Raw genomic sequence first — 15,533 nt, forward strand, 5'->3', positions numbered from 1 at the left:
CAGGCAAGCACTACCAAGCTTTTCTTTTAAAGCAACACTGAACATAAAGCTTTTTAAATATTCTGCATAAAGGAAGTTAAAGCAGCAACATTATATTATATAGCATAAGGGTCAGGAAAATACTAAAATTACTTTATTCAGAATTAAAATTTTAATAAATACTGCTCTGACAAATTGATGTATCTTAACCAGCATCTGATTTTACAGGGTACTGATTTACATACATATATACACATAAATATGCATACACACCCACAAACACATATACCCCACATACAACACAAATGTACAATAGAACACTTACAGTACTGCACATACAGAATATATACAAACACAGCAAAATAAACATATCAATTAATGACAGTGCTGTACAGCTGGCAAATGTTTCACAAATCTGGTATAGGATTAAACAGCTACAAAGGTAACTTGTAAGTAAACATACAAGAAATACTTGTACGTCATCATATGCATGTGGGTTAATTTGTTGATCATTTTGTTTTAGCATAGTTGCATTTGACTTCCTGCAATACATTTTAAGCAACAGTACTTCTAAACAGTCAGAAAAAAAGCTGGAGAGAGCTTGCAACAAAATACCACACTAAAAGAATTGTTTCTGAATGCTCCCAAAATAAATTTTCCAAGATCAAACAATATTTTCCTGGTCATATGTATACCTGTAGAAAGAGCTGCGTGGCAGATTAATGCAGTGGTCTGCAGGTGCAGTGGTCTTGGGTTCAAAACATGGGGACAGGTGTTTATTTGGGGTTGGGAGGTTGGTATAATGGGTAAGGTCTTTACCTTACAGACACAAGGTGCAGGGTTTGATTCTTACATGTGGTAATTGGCTAGGCTTAAAATGGTTTCCACGGGCAGTTAGCCTAGTACTAATCTATGAACCTATAAGAAAGGCAAATTCTGGTACACTTCATTTATGAAATGGTGCATTTTTCTACATTCCCATTTGTGTACTCAGTACTTGAGCTCAGCATAGACTTTGGGACTTAAGTAATTTCTACTTACTTTGCTTACTGCTTGGAATTAAAACATAGAAAAACATCTCGTCCTTGGTCAAATAAACTTCATAAATTGCCATAACTATCCTCTCCTCCCCAAATGCAAATTATTATGAGTAAGACAAAAAGTCTACTGAATAAATAAGCCCTCTCTATTCTGTACCTGACAGACGGTCAAGCCAAACCCGTGCTCTTGTCTCATAGGGGAATGAGTGGGAGATGACGATGATCAACAGAAGCAGATGTAAAATAAAAAATAAATAAAGCAAAAAGAAAAAAATCAATTCAGTAGACACCAGCAAAACTTACAAAATAGTTCAAAGACATTCCAAAACTGAGGACTTACAGCAACTATGGAAGTTGCCTGGGTGATCTTATGGGCAGACTACTGATCACTCAATGCTCAGGAATGAGCTGGGGATGATTTGTTGTCTGCCAGCTTTATAATGTATGCTCCACTTACATCCATGGTGTAGGGAGGGCCCTGACCAGTGCTGGGGGTGACCACAGATCTGGGAGTAAGGCCGGTTGGTTGGACACCATTTTCATACTATGAATATTATTTTTGCAGTGACAACAACAATGAGCATCATCTATATTATAAAACAATGGTGAAATTACATTAATGATACTGTGTTTACATTTTGATGTCATACAAGGAAAACAAGACAAAATTGATGGACAAAGTTCAGAGAAAAATAATGACGCGGTTATGGAACAGCAGGGGATACCTGTGAAGACATGTTAAAAACAGAAACCTTTTTCCTATTACGTAAGAAAAGAATGAGAGAGATATGACTTGCATGCTTAATTTTGTAAGGCATCAAGATGAAGGGAGTTAGCTCTGGAAGAAGAGAATAGGACTTTTCAGACAAGAGGACGGACAGTCAGAAGTAATGTTAGCATTGTTTGTTTCTTTTCAGAACAGGTGGGAATAGTATGGAATAGTTTAGTTGGTAATACAGTTATCAGTTATACACTCCCTGGTGTTAGAACTGTACACTGTGAGTGGTCTGTGTCTGTCATAATTTTGTGATTACAATTCTCAAACATTTGAGAGAAAAATAACAGATTAAAAAAGTGATGCAAAAATATGGACATTCTGCAAAATTCTGAACAGTTGACAGGTGCTGCTTGTGGGTCTACAGAAAGTAGCAAGTACTATATTTTTTCTGGGGGGTATAGTCAACAAATGCAGTACAATTGTGCATAAACTTGTAATGTAGATGCACTGTTGCAATAACAACACTTAGGACTTGAAGGCCTGATGACCATCCTGACTCAAACTTAAAACAGGTTTTCACAGGCAAGTACTAGGCTAGCTTGCCCTTGTGGGTCATTTTAAGCCTAACCAATTTCCATTTGTGTGCTCAAATTACCTAACCCATTTTGTTAGACATTGGCCTTGCCTATCTCATGGTCAATAATTAAATATTATCCTTATGATAACAACTGGGATCATAAAATAGATAATTTGATGGGACCCATGCATGGGATAAAGCATTTAGGAGCTGCCTCTGTCCATTAGTAGTACGGGGGCAGTCCTGGGATAAATTTTTTGTTTCCCATCCATACATCCAAGCTGTGCTTGAATACTGACAGGCATGAACTTTGCTTTATGTGGACAGGGAGTCTGTTCCACAGTAGTGCTATCTTCTGCGAAATATGTGCCCCTTTAAACCATTCAGTTGATGTTAAAGAGGAGGTTTAGATTCCTGGGCAGAGTATTTCGGTACTTGCATTTATTTATTTATTTTTTTAAATCTTTTTTTTTTTATTGATAATTTGTCAAATATTACATGAAAAGGCAGAGTATTTCTGATGTAATTTGACTTGCAGATGTGCAGTAAATTCATCAGTACTGGGTTGGAGGATGCCCTGTATGCCAGGCACAGGTCACCTCTTAGCAGTCTGTAGGATACAGAGTATAGTGACAGGGCTTTAAGTATATCCATGTAGGACATGTTTAGGCCTTGCATCCCTTAGTAATGTAGCTTTGTGGATGTTCTAGTTGTTGTATGTGTCTGAAAAGATACATGCCAAAGGGGGCATTATATTAGACTGGCCTAACGAGGGCTGAGTAAAGGGGGCATTGACATCCCTAGATCTATACACAATCCCTTTGTTTATAAACTGTGCAGTACAGAAGGACTTTCTTACACCAATGGAAACATGCTGGCAAAAAGTTAGGTCACTGTCCACATAACTTCCCAAATCCTATACGACTGGTTCAACTCATAGAGGCTTATTGTTAATGTGGTAGTTCTATGGGACAGATGACTTTCCAAAAGTTACAATAATGCATTTTATGGCATTTAGTTTCAGTCCATGACTCTGGCACCAGTTATTTCTTTGGGAAAAGAATTCCTGCAGGATAGCCAAGTCATTTGGGGATTCAATGACTGCTCCTAACTTGCAGTCATCTGCAAACTAAGTCAGCCACAGATTTGGTATTGGCTTTTACTTCAAAAAAGTAGATGCCAAACAAGAGAGGTCCCTGCACAGAACCCTGGGGGACTCCTCTTGTTACTGGTCTCTTTGTGGAGGAAACTTCCCCCGTTTTGAAATCCAGCATCCTATCTGTAAACCAGTTGGTAATCCAGCAGATGACATAGGGGTTTATTTAGTATTTATACTATGCTCAAGTAGGGAACTGCGTCAAAAACTTTGGCCAAGTTGAGGCATGCACTGTTTACTGTTTTACCTTCATCCACTGCTTCAGTGACCTTTAAAAAAAAATCCACCAGGTTGAGTAAGCATGGCCTGCTCTTGATGAATCCACACTAAGAAGGGTACAGTTAGGAGGTGCCCTATGTCCTTAATGATTAGTTTCATAACAATTCTTTCTAAGGCTTTGCATATGAGGCTGGTCATACTTATGGGTCTGTGGAAGGTCCTCTCTTATGCAGAAGAATGACTGTAGCTGTTCTCTATTAGTTTAGTACAACATCTGTATGGAAGCTGAGACTGAACAGTGTTGTTAGGGATGTGGCTAAACTGTGCTTCATGCTACTTCAGACAGATCCAGGGATACTGTCAGGACGCAGATGCAGTATTTTTAGCTTTTGAAAGCACTTCGCTAGATGTACAAGTGTATATGCACTGCTGCAGTAATGACAGTTTGGACTTGGTCTAATGACCAGGCTGATTTCCAGAGCTCAACACCCTTCCCCAAAGCTGGCTATGTGGCTGCCCTTCCCCTGGATGTCAGGACATCAGTGCCACAAGAAGGATGCTCACTGGCAGAGTTTTTAGCTCTTTCTTGCCCTTGCCTCCCCTTATCTAAGGACAGATCTGCGGCTAGAGCACTGACTAACCTAATGGTAAGTAAGGATCCGCCCACAGATAAACCCACCCAAAAGACTTCAGTGTTACCCTTCCAGCACACAAATCATCCCTGACAAAGCAAGGTGTCTAACAACACAACGGCCAGCAATTCCGTTCCAAAAGCTTTAATGAGACATCCACAGGATATAAAAATATCCAATGTTCCATTGGATATTTTTATATCCTGTGAATGTCTCATTAAAGCTTTTGGAACGGAATTGCTGGCCGTTGTGTTGTTTGATAGTTTGGTTGGCCGTGCAAGCTTTGCGTGAGAGGTTTGGTGTTTCTTTTATAAAGCAAGGTGTCTAGTCAGGACAACAGAGGGTAATATTAGGAAGAAGAATGACTAATGACCTAAAGGAAATCTTATCCCCTCGAGCCACACGCTCTAGGGATCTAAACCTCACCACAACAATAAATAGGATGTGCTGGAGGGACAGATTCCTGTCCCAGAGACTTCCCAGGCTTTGGAACAAGATTCCAGTCTACATTAGGCAGAGCTCCTCGCTAACACTCTTCAAGAGAAACCTTGACAAGTGGATGGGAAACAAAGTTTACCCCAGGGATCACTTCAGTGGCTCTGCTGGACAGAGGCACAGGGAACTAATCTAAGGGGGCGGTGAAAGCCAACACATTCTGGCTAGGCTTATAAATGCCTTCAAGCAGATAGCCTAGTACCTACCTATGAACCTATAATGCACCCACCTCAATCAATAAAAGTTCCTAAGCAGGAAGCAGAACACAGAAGAGAGGGAAACTGTTACTGCAGTACTGAAAATTTTCAAACAACTACTATTGAAATTTCCAACAAAACTGTAATACATTCTTTTGTATTTCACTGTTGGGGTAATGACACTTGGTAAGATTCACAAAGCTTATGGGTCACTGGGTGACTGGCTGTGAGAGTTAAATGGTTTACAGGAGACCCTGAAGAATGGCTATGGTAAAACCCTGCCCTTCTTTTGCAGCAGATATCCCAGATTACAGTGTTTGGAGAAGGTGTGTATAGGTTCATACTAGGCTATCTGCCCTAGGGCATTTATAAGCCTAGCCAGAGTGTGTTTGGCTTTCGCCACCCATTTTAAATGAATTTTGCTATGCCCTTTTTCGAGGTTAGTATACTGTGCCTCTGTCTAACAGTGACACAGAAGTGATACCCGGGGTAAACCTAATATCTCCCATCCACTCATCAAGATTCCTCTTGAAGAGAGTCAATGAGGGACTCTGCCTAACCTGGACTGGGATTTTATTCCAGAGTGAAGGGAGCCTCTGGGTTATGAATCTGTCCCTCCAGCATGTCCTATTTATTTCAGTGCTGAGGTTCAAGTCTCTCGAGCGCATAGCTCGATGGGATTTGGATTTTCTGAGATGCATCATGTCCATTAATTCCGGGTTGGACATGGCTTTATACGTCAGGCACAGATCGCCTCTGAGCGGGCGGTATGCCACTGAGTAGAGCTGGAGTTTCTTTAACCGGGCAGCATATGGCATCTGTTTGAGCCCTTGGTGAGGTACTTTTGGGGTCTTTCCAGTTGCTGCAGGTGTCTGGTAAGGTACATTCCAAAAGGGGCATTGTACTCAATTATGGGCCTGATGAGGGATGAGTAAAGAGGCACAATGACCTCCCCTGATCCAGATGTGAATCCCTTCATGATTAGGTGGGCTATATAAAATGTTCTTCTAACCACTTTGGCCATGTGGTTGTCAAATGAGAGATTGCTATCAACTTGGGTCCCCAGGTCCCTAATTACTTCTTCCGTACTTAATGGATTACCACCTATGCGGTAATTTGTGGGCACTTTGTTTTTGCCAAAGGGGATGACTATACACTTTTTGGCATTTAGCTTGAGGCCATGGCTCTGGCACCAGTTGTCTGTTTCTATGAGGCCCTTTTGTAGGATGCTTGTGTTGGCTGGAGAGTCTATTATGGCGCCCAGTTTGCAGTCATCTGCAAACTTGGTCAGTCACAGTCCTTCCGTGTTAGCCTGTACCTCCGAGAAATATATACCGAACAAGAGAGGTCCCAGGACTGAGCCTTGTGGGATGCATTTGTAACTGGTTTGGAGTCTGACATGGCTCCAGCAATTCTAACCATGTGGGTTATGTCCTTGAGCCAGTTTGCAACCCATCTAGTGACATAGGGGTTTATATTTAAGCTGATGAGCTTATCTATAATGCCCGAGTGGGGTATTGTATCAAAGGCTTTTGCAAGGTCCAGGTAGGCTGTGTGGACGACCTTCCCCTCATCAATGGCCTTGGTGACTGTTTCAAAGAAATCAACCAGGTTTAAGAGGCAGGATCTGCCCTTAAGAAAGCCGAACTGGGTAGGATCCAGTGTCTGTAGGTCCCCAATATCTTTATTTATGAGGTCCATGATGATCCTTTCCATAGCTTTGCAGACCAAGCTAGTCAGGCTTATGAGGCGATAGTTTCCAGGATCCATTGAGGCACCACCTTTGTGGAGAGGGACCACTGTTGCTGTACGCCACTCTCTGGGTACATATATCCTGTAGTAAGGCTGAGAATGAACAGTAGTTTTATGTTTGGGTTTAGTTCTTCTTGGAGTTCATGTAGGACGCAGCCCAGGACACCGTCTGGTCCCATTGATGCTGTGTTTCCTGCTTTGGAGAGGGCGGCTCTTACCTGAGCATCTGAGATGCCAGGGGGGCAGCACTCTGCCGGGATAGATATTTGCCCTTTTGGTGGGGAAGGGGGGGAGAAGTTTGCGCTGAACCTGTCAGCTAGGATGTTGACAATGTCTGTGGGTTCGGTGTATTTTTTGTCATTTTGGACTAATTCTGAGCATATCTAAGAATTCCCACCCAGGGTCCTAACATAACTAAAGAAAGCCTTGCGATTATCCTTAGTGTCCTGTACAATTTTTCTCAAGAAGCTGGCCTTAGACAATTTTATGAGTGCCCGTAGTTTTTTGCTAATACTGATCAGAGATGCCTTCCCTTTTTGGGATTTTGCTCTATCATGTAGTAGCTTCCTCCTTCTATTGTGTAGTTTGTTTATGGCTGGGGTCCACCAGACAGGACGCCTAACTTTGGAGGATTGGGTCTTGGTTTTATTTGGGATTGCATGATTCATGCATTCCTGAAGGTGTTCATAGAATGCATTTATAAAGGATTCTGCGGTCTGGGCCGTATTTTCCACAGGCCCGGGGGCTTTGAAGGATTCCACCTCGGTTTTGAGGAATGTGAAATTTGCTTTAGAGAAGTTTTTCACTGTGGTTTCTTGGGCAGGGGCTGGGGTCGGGATGTGAATATCTAGTGAGATTAGTTTATGGTCTGATCTTACCAGTGAGGGATACACTTCTGGTCTGGAGCATAGAGTCCCCATGTTGGTGATGATCAGGTCCAGTATGTTTTCCCCTCTTGTGGGAGTGGCAAAAAGTTGTTCCATAGCATTTGAATTTATAAATTCTAGGAACCTTCGGGCTAGGGTGTTGTAGCTAGAGTAATGCTCCCAGTCTATGTTAGGGTAGTTGAAGTCGCCCAATATAATGGTGCGTGGAGAGACCTTCATATTTTTCCAGTGTTCTCAGGAAGGCCGAGTGGGGTTCCTGGGTTTGGGAGGGTGGTCTGTAGCAGGCTATAAACTGGAAGGCAGTTTTACCCACTATTAGTTGCACATGGAAAGTCTCTGATGCTTTGTGCTGTGCTACCAACCTGGAGGTGTGGGTATCTTTGACGAATAATGATACTCCCCCTCCTTTTGTGGTTCGGTCCAAGTTTTGGGGCCGAAAAACATGGTATGAGGTATAACCTGGTAGTGCTGGGGTGCTCTCGGGAGCCTTGAACCAGGTTTCTGTTACTGCAAAGATATCGATGTTCTCCAAGCTAAGGAGAGTTTCGAGTGCATGCATCTTGAGGTTTAGACTTCTGGCGTTGAGTAGCATTACTCTTAGTTTCTTATTCCTTGTGATACCTATGGAGGTGGGTTTGTCTTTTGAGCCTTGCCTAAAAAAGGCACTATGGGTGTGGCAAGAGCCTTTGCCAATATCCGAAAGCCCAGGGGTGACAGGTGCAAGCCGTCCCTAGCGAAGCATCGTGGCTTGTTGAGCATGTCATCCCAGGCAGACAGGCATTGGATCCCCTTTGAATGACACCAATACTTAAGCCAATTGTTGAAATTGATCATCTTGTCTTCATATTGTGGCATCATTCTTGGTGAGGGTAAGATGGTACTCAAGGTCAGGGTCATACCAGCCTGGGCTACATGTTCAGAGAGCTCCTCTACAGATGACCATGTAACTGCTCTCAGGATAGTAGTACGAGTGGTGACTTTGAGGAATACAGTGATGGCTGTTGAGGCACTGCTGCATTGAGCTCTAACCTGTCTAAGGGCAGACTGTCTGTGAAAGATGGAATAGAAGCAAATACAATGTGCTATGCATTTTGAAACAGTCTGGAAAAAGGCTTCCCCTCTTTTCCTTTTGCAAAGGAAATGAACAGCTGTACATATTTGCCTTATTTCTTTTGTTCTGCTGAAGTAATACTACAATTGCCTATGCTCATCTAGGCAATGCAAGAGGCTTCCTCCTTTGATTTGTGGTATGGAAAAGGGGCTCATTGCACCCAAATATTGTAATTATAAAATTCATCTATCAAAGGAAATTACCACCAGTAAACTAGTTTTCCATGTCAAATATTTTAATGTGGTGAAAGCAACTGGCTCAAAAGGAGGCAATGTCAGTGTGTCTAAAACATGGTTCAGGACTCAAGGTTGAGTTCATAGGTAGGTACTATGTAAGCCTAGCCAACAAAGTTCCCTGGCTTATGCCACCCAAGAAAGTTATTTTCCTGTGCCACTGTCGAGCAGAGAAAGAGAAGTGATCCCCGGAGTGTATTTCCTATTTCCCATCCACTTATCAAGATTTTTCTTGAAGAGTGCTAATGAAGAACTTTGCTTGACATAGATGGATAGCCTGCTCCAGAGTATGGGAAGTCTCTGGGACAGGAATCTATCCCTCTAGCATGTCCTGTTTATTGTGGTGACAAGGTTTAGGTCCCTAGAGCGTGTAGCTCGGAGAGATTGGGATTTCTTTAGGTGTAGCATGTCCAACAGATCTGGGTTTGACATAGCTTTATATGTTAGGCAGAGAAAACCTCGGAGTAGGCGATATGCTACGGAGTAAAGCTGGAGTTTGAGATGGTCGGTGTAAGGCATTTGTTTCAGGCCAGTAATCTTCTTTGTGAGGTGCTTCTGTGGCCTTTCCAGCTGCTGCAGATGTCTTGTGAGGTACATTCCAAAAGGGGTGTTGTACTCTATAATGGGTCTAATGAGTGTCGAGTAGAGGGGAACAATGACCTCTTTTTTTCCTGGATGAGAACCCTTTTATGATGAGGTGTGCCATGTAGAAGGACTGCCTGACTACTGTGGCGATGTGACTATCAAAGGAGAGACTACTGTCGACCTGGGTCCCAAGGTTTCTTATCACACATTCAGTGTTAAGTAGATTGCTGCCTATGTGGTAGTTCATGGGTACAGAGTTTTTACCAAAGGGGATGACACTGCACTTTTTGGCATTGAGCTTGAGGCCATGGCTCTGGCACCAGGCATCTGTCTCAGTGAGGCCCTTCTGTAGGATGTCCACATCATTTGGGGACTTGACTATGGCTCCTAGTTTGCAGTCATCTGCGAACTTCATTAGCCAGAGGCCTTCTGTGTTAGCCTGTACTTCAGAGAAGTAGATACCAAACAGGAGAGGTCCCAGGACTGAACCCTATTGTACTCCACTTGTCACTGGTTTGAGGTCAGATTTGGAGTCTGCAACTTTTACAGTGTGGGTTCTGTCAGTGAGCCAGTTGGCAACCCATCTTGTGATGTAGGGATTTATACCTAGTTTAGGGAGTTTAGCTATAATTCCAGAATGGGGGATGGTGTTTAAAGCCTTGGCGAGGTCAACATAGGCTGTGTGAACCACCTTACCCTCACCTACGGCTTTGGTGACTGCCTCAAAGAAGTCGATCAGGTTCAGGAGGCATGATCTGCCTTTCACAAACCCGAAGTGGGTGGGATCCAGAGTTTGGAGGTTACCAATGTCTTTGTTTATGAGTTCCATGATGATACATTCCATGGCCTTGCAGACCAGGCTCGTCAGGCTAATAGGACGATAGTTCCCGGGATCAGTGGTGGCTCCCCCCTTGTGGGGTGGGATAACTGTTGCTGTGTGCCATTCAGTGGTCAGAAAGCCTGATGCGAGGCTACTATTGAACATGGTGCTTAAGTCAGGAGCCAGTTTGTTCTGAAGTTCGTGTAAATCGCAGCTTGGGATGTTGTCCGGTCCCATGGACGCTGTGTTTTTGGCTTTAGAGAGTGCAGCCTTTACCTGCGTAGTTGTGATTACAGGGACTCTGCATTCTTCCTGTATAGTTATGGGCCCTTTAGGGGGTGGGGGGTAAAGTTAGCAATGAACCTATCTGCCAGGATGTTGGCAATATCAGTTGGTTCTGTAATTTTCATGCCATTGTGCTGTAACTCAAGAGCAGACCTGGGTGTTGCCATCGAGGTTCTTGACATAGCTATAGAATGCTGTGTGGCTGTCCTTAGAATTAGTGGCAATTTTGTTTTTGTAGCTAGCTTTGGAGTATCTTATAAGGGATCTCAGCTTCTTACTGAGGCTGACCAGGGAGGTCCTCCACTCATGGGATTTTACTGTCTTTTTGCAACAGTTTCTTCCTTCTGTTGTACAGTTTGTTTATGGCAGGGGACCACCAGATTGGCTTCCTTTTTTTTGGAGGATAGCGTCTTGGTGCTGTTTAGGTTAACACAATCCATGCACTTGTGTAAGTGCTTATAGAGCGCATCTGTGTAGGATTCAGCAGTTGTAACTGTATTGTCCATCTGCATGGGTGTCATGAAGTTCACCACTTCTGTCTTAAGAAGCATGAAGTTGGCTTTGGAGAAATTTTTTACCATGGTTTCCTTAAAGGGGGTTGGGGGCAGGATGTGGATATCAAGGGTGATTAGCTTATGTCAGATCAGACCAACGAGGAGTTGACTTCAGGTGTGGAACACTGGTCACTCATGTTGGTAATGACTAGGTCTAGGATATTGTTGCTCCTGGTGGGGATGTGGACAAGTTGATCCAGGGCACTGGAATTTACGAATTCCAGAAAGCGTTGAGCTAAGGAGTTGGTACACAAGTGGAGTTATCCTTTTTCTGTGTGGTCTGAAATGGAGGACACCCCTTTAACAAACTGGTTCACTGGAAGTAAGGAGTAGGAGATGGTCTCATGGTAGACAGGCTGAAAGGGATGAAAATCTTCAATAAGGCATAGGATAACCCTGACTTGCCAACAGCTGACAAGCTATGATGGTCACTGGAGCATCCTCTGGTTCCTGATCCCCTTCACTGGCACCAAAAGGAGAATCTTTCCCACTTGGCTAGGTATGACTTCCTTGTACTTAGCTTCCTAGGTTCCCATCATATGTGAATCATATCCTCTAAAAACATGTGCCTAAAGGACTGGAGTGCTAAATCATGTATGCTCTCAGCCTTAGAGTCTTCAAATTAAAGTGCAAAAGTGACCTCTGATCCTGGGTCAAGAGACTCAAATGCTAAAGTAGCAGAGTAGGTACTATCTTCAGCATGCTTAACAGGGGAAAACCAGTGCTGCCTGGGCCAAAAGGGAGAAATAAGTAGAATTTTTATTCTGTACAGCTCAATCTTCTGTATAATCCTGGAGATAAGCGTAACCATCAACCAACTGCATGGTAGTCTCTAGATGGACCATGCTGCAGCCACATTAGAAAAAGTTGTCAGGTTCTGCAAAAGCACCTTACCAAATCTGGTGCCCTCAGGTCCAGGGGAACCTTCAGACTTCAGTAGGGTACCACTGGTCTCCCAATACAACTCTTCTGCACACTTCCTTAAATGTTTCTTTTTTGGAAGAGAGATCACAGTTCTTGGCTGATGTTACAGCAGCCTTGACCAAGGTATGCAACATTTTGTAAATTAAATATTCCTGGAGAGTTCACTCAATACCTGACTGTCTTGAGATTAAATCTTGCAGAGTGAGGGCTATTGGCTATCTTATGTTAAGGACCCAACCAGAATATACACTTCACATAGAGATCTTTGTTGGACATCTTTTCTCACAGACAGTACAACTACTAACACTTCAAAATGTGTATCTGACATCTACCAAAATCTGACACCAGAGAACTAACCTGAGCATGCAATAATCAAGCAACAATGAGAAAGAATGTTATTTTTGTCCCAAACTGTACTTATCTGCAACTTCTGGAAGTCAAACCAACCAAAAGACTGACAACTGTGCACCTATCACAACATGATCAGCAACAAGAAAGAACTAAAGATTGTGCTGGGGGATGTCTTCTTACATAACCTATATACGGAGGTCATGATATCTGTGACAGGGGGCATCTTCCTAGTCTGCAGAAAAGAAGGGTGCTAAGCTCTGGAAATCAGTTTGGTCATTGAGCCTTCAAAAGCTGATGACCCAAGTGTCATCACTGTAATACTGAAATATTTAGAACTTCAGTGTTCATTCAAGTAGGATCATTAGCCCATAACAACTGGCCCCAGGTGGATGCCCACCTAGCCAATCTTGTCTCTGAGTTCGGTGAAAGCCTTGCATGAGCCAACCTCCCTCCATGCAAGAACATGCATCTGTTTCTCACCGGAAACAGATAGCTGGTCCATGATATCATCTGCTCTTTTTTGATAGTGAAGGAGAAGGTATATGCACTGTGGTGGAAACAGCAACCTCTCACTTGGCATTTTTTGGCTACGTGCAATAAGCAGTATGGAATTTAAAACCCCAACCCATGTGGAGAGTCGCAGATTCAGTCTCAATGCTGTGAATATGTTTTTGTAGAAGCCCTACATGGTGAGGTATCACTCTCAAGTTTTCTACCCATCTCCTCCACCCCAGCTACTGCACCTATAGCTGTGATCTGAAGGACCCAGCCTCCTGTGAGGGTAGGCAAGGGAGAGTTAGTTCTGCAACAGTGATCCTACATGAGCAGCTACTATCACGCTGTGCTCACACACCTGGACTTTTACTCTTCATATGCATCATTGTTGCGCTAGTATTCACAATCAAGGGGAAGATTGCCAAAGTACTGCACATTTCAGGAGGTGGAAGGTACAGATGCAGTTTCTACAAAGATCAGTTTTCAGAGACAGGCCTGTAGGCACAAATCTTGCAGTACTTACAGAATTAATGCTTGGAAAATGTGGATAGATGACCAAGTGGCTGCTTCAGAAATCCTCTGGGCAGAGGCAGTCTTAAAGAATATTGCCAAAGTAAAGACTGGTTTGGAGGAATTCTGCCTTTACCTGCCCATGTAAGGTTTTTATATGCCTTTCATAACAAAACAAAATAAAAACTTGCCAACCATCTGGATCTTGTTATATCACCAGTTCGCCCTGCTTCAAAGAGATGCCTAAAGCCCTTGTTCGGTATGGGTAATATCAAAGTTGTCTGAGGGGATTGCTGAGGTAATAAAGTAATATCCCCCTTACTTTGTAGCCTAGGAAAAAGACAGGTGCCTGAACAGACTGCTTGAGGAACAACTCTGAAAATAATTTAGGAATGAAACAGATTTGTTCCAAGAGTGACCCTATGTGAAACACTGTGAATATTTCCTTGCACATTAAAGCCTGCAATTGGAAAATTCTCTGAGCAGATGTGGGATTGGTTCTATCACTGACCTTGCTCCTGTGGAATACTGTGAATGCCTCCTTGCATATCACAGCCTTTAATTGGAAATTCTCTGAGCAGATGTGACAGCAATATTTCAGGAGAAAATTTTGATGCAGCAAATGTATGAAGTTGAGGTCCCAATGTGGAAGGCCAGACCTTTAAAGAGCCATTTTACTAAAAGGTGACTGGCCAACGATGGATGTAGTATGAGGTATGATGAAATGGCAGTCACATAAACTTTTGACTGAACACAGGAGAACCCTGCTAACATCATATCCAATAAACACGGTAGCATCAGAGTACCACAATGGGATCCTGTTTTTTGCACTCAGCTGAGAATCTCTGCTTGTTTTTCGAGGTATGATTTCTTTGTGTTTGGTTTCCTGGTCTCTCTCATAATTTACATCATCTAACAAAAGGTGTTTGAAAGGAATGAAGGTGATCTCTAACAATCAAGACAGACGGATAGCATTTGGGTTTTGGTGTTCCTAGGGAACCCGCATTTTGTGTAAAAAGTCTATGGTTGGGTTGTACGCTGCATAGCAGTTCTTCCTCCAGTTGCATCATATGGGAGAACCACTGCTGTCTGAGCCAAAAGGAGACTACCACAATTATCCTGTGACCTTCCATCCTTTCCTTTTGCAACTCCCTTGATATAAGTGGCATTGGAGGGCATTACATATAGGAAAAGACCCGCAGAAAGGAGAAAGCATTCACTGCACAGAAATCTTGTTCAGAACCAGTGAAACTGGTGATTTTTTTTTTGTTTTTTGTGGACATGAACACATTTACATCAAGCATACCCTTTTTCATACATTTCCGAAAGCAGTTTTATGTCTCACTTACAGTTGCTACTCAGAAGTGCTACTCAGGGTTTCAGCTATCTGACAAAACTTCCTACTGGATCAAATGGAAATGAAAGTTATGCACTTACCATAATAATAGATCCGTGTTGTCCCTGAACTCCAGTCTAACACCTCAGCTCAAGTTTGCCCTTTATTAAAGTACTCAGAACAGATATCAAAGAACCTAAAACCAAACTTGAAAGGGACCAGAGAAGGCCAAAGTTGTTAGACAGTGCTGGTCACAGACCAGGTGTGATGTGGCCAACCACTCAATCACACCAAAGCTGTCTATATATATGTCAAGTTGGCAGGGAGGAGATGTTGAACCGGAAGAAAAAACAGACAACATGGCTTCATCGTTATGCTAAGTATATAACTTTCATACCCAATGTTGTGTACTTTTATCTGATTCAACATATGGGACAGAGTCCCAAACTGTCTTTCTGGGTGGTATCAATGAAGAACATTCATGAATATGGCGGAACAGAAGGAAGAACGACACACAGACTGCATGTCCAACTTATAATGAGTAATAAAGGTATGCACAGTAGACCAAGTTGCTGTTGCACAAATGTCATCAATGGGTAGCCTCTTAAAGTTGTTGAAGTAGCCACTGCTCTGGTTGATTGAGCTTTTGGTCTGGACTGTAAATTTAAACTCATCTT

General features: G+C 42.8%; 1 protein-coding gene across 2 annotated transcripts in view; it reads right to left on the bottom strand.

The window, feature by feature from the left end:
• ERBIN (erbb2 interacting protein) overlaps nt 1–15,533 on the bottom strand; it is a 3,184,408-nt gene that overhangs the window by 302,388 nt on the left and 2,866,487 nt on the right. The gene's annotated exons all lie outside the window — the stretch shown is intronic.

The sequence above is a fragment of the Protopterus annectens genome, chromosome 2.part1 (assembly GCF_019279795.1).
Source record: "Protopterus annectens isolate FY-2018-M chromosome 2.part1, PAN1.0, whole genome shotgun sequence".
Lineage (NCBI taxonomy): Eukaryota > Metazoa > Chordata > Ceratodontiformes > Protopteridae > Protopterus > Protopterus annectens.